The sequence below is a fragment of the Rhea americana genome, unplaced genomic scaffold, assembly GCF_003343005.1.
Source record: "Rhea americana isolate MKP2758 unplaced genomic scaffold, rheAme1 scaffold_4, whole genome shotgun sequence".
NCBI lineage: Eukaryota > Metazoa > Chordata > Aves > Rheiformes > Rheidae > Rhea > Rhea americana.
The window spans coordinates 7,136,443-7,138,482 of record NW_028186534.1 but is presented as its reverse complement, the minus strand read 5'-3'; positions in this window follow the sequence as shown (position 1 = coordinate 7,138,482).

The window sequence follows — 2,040 nt, the reverse complement described above, 5'->3', positions numbered from 1 at the left end:
CTCCGCGGAGCCGCGCTTGCGCGAGATTTTTGCCTCATGTTGTTTTTAAAATCTTGCTCTCGTTCTCCTGCTCTCTCCTCTAAGTCTAATGAAAGAATTTGTTGTCTTTGCTTAGATCAAAAAGGGGGGGGGGGGAAGTTTGCACAGCTAGATGGTATGAACTCAAGTAGAGACGTATGACTTGCTCGGATTAGTATTTAATCTGTTTTCTCCAACAGGCTTTTTACAAAGGCCTAAAGACATTTCACGAGCTGAGAGGGCAGAAGAGCTGGAAGTTTATTACTCCGCAGTAAGTCCAGTGGTACAGCTATTTCACTTTGGAAAATACTCGCAAAGAAAATATTGTACAGACACTTTGGTACCAGAAACAACTGTGTCGTCTTAAATTTTATTTCCTCTTAACATTTTACTGACATAATTAAAAAACAAATGGCTGCTACTGTAGTCTGAAGCATGCGGGGATACAAGTGCTTGCACTGCTGTAAAGGTGGTCCAGCAAGGCAAAACAAGCTGGACCAGTATAAAGTGCTTTATAGCAACTGGTTTTGCATTAGGACTCTCACCAGCACCGTCGCATCAATACCGCGTTTTGCAATCACTTCCCTGACACAACTGTACGAGCTCCGATGCGCAGACGCCGCTGTAGACGTAATCTGCACCGAGCTAGCGACTGCAGCTGTTTTCCAAACCATCTAAAGACGTGAGGGGGTCCGAGGCTGGGCGCAGGAGGACATCGCTTGGGTCCACGCAGACCGAGGGGACACGCACTGCGTTCGGGGGAGCCGCTCCGGATTTACACCAGCAGAAGCGAATTCAGGATCTGGCTTCTGGCTGGAGATGTGGGGACACAAGTGAAGCGCAGACGCGCGGAGCGGGGCGCTGCAAGGGCAGGAGCCCGTGGCGGCGCCGCGCAGGGCTTGGGGCTGTCCGGGAGTGGGGGTCAGGGCGCCACGGACGCCGGCCCGCGCCTCGGCGTTTTACCCGTGTTGTGCATTATTTTGCAAGGTGCAGAGGCTTCCACTAGCACTGCAAAGCCATTTGGTTTTTTTTTGTTTGTTTTTGGTACTCTCATTTTCCTTCAGAAGACCATTGGAGAACAAAATCCTAAATTCTGTGTGCTTGTATAAAATATCAGCTATTGCAGGAACTAATTAAGAAAAAAAAATATCCAGGAAGCATTTATTTCTGGAAGGACTATTTAGTGCCTGATCCAGTGCCATCAATGTAAGGACCGATCCTGACTTCAGGTGCTGACAGATTAGCTCCTCGGCTTGACAAAGCGGGACCTGAAGCCTGCCTTTCGATGCACCTCAGCTCACTCATCAGCTACAAGCTTCAAAAATTTACTTCCCTCTTCTCCGTGGTCCAACCTCTCCTGTTCAAAAAAGACCCAGTTTACCCCTATCGACACCCCGTCAAGCTCCAGCAGCATTGCTGAAAAGAGATTAATCTTACCAGAATTAAACAGTGTCACTGCTGATCTTTTTTCAGCAGAAGGTAGCGATGGTTTGGCGAAACAGCAGTCCCAGGCTGTGGGATTGCGAGGGGGAGCCGGAAAACGAGGCCAAGGAAAACACGGTGTCAGTGACCTTATCACGACTTCAAAACCCAAAGCGAAGCCGGTCTGCGGTCGCTTTGCAGGGGGCCAATAAACAAGAATTACATCTCCATGCAGCTCCTAAACACAGCTTCCTAGGAGCAAAAATAATATGTCAGGTTGTACAGCACGCGGATGGGCACACACCAGCAGCACTTTTTCAAAATATATCGAGGTGGTTATATCAATTCTCTTGCTTGGGGACAGATGGCCCTTAAAGCCTGTTGTAATTGCAACATATTGATCTGGAATCTGTGATCAATACTGTCTTTATAGGGAGAATTTTAAATATAAATTGCATCGTATATTTGTTTGCAAAGATAAAAGCCCTCAGGGATGGGCGGCCACCGCCGCTCGGCACTGCCGTGGTGGCCAGCATCTCTGCGGCCGCGGCCAGCCCCCGGCGCTGGGCAGAGCCGGCGTGAGAGATGGAGGAACCAGGG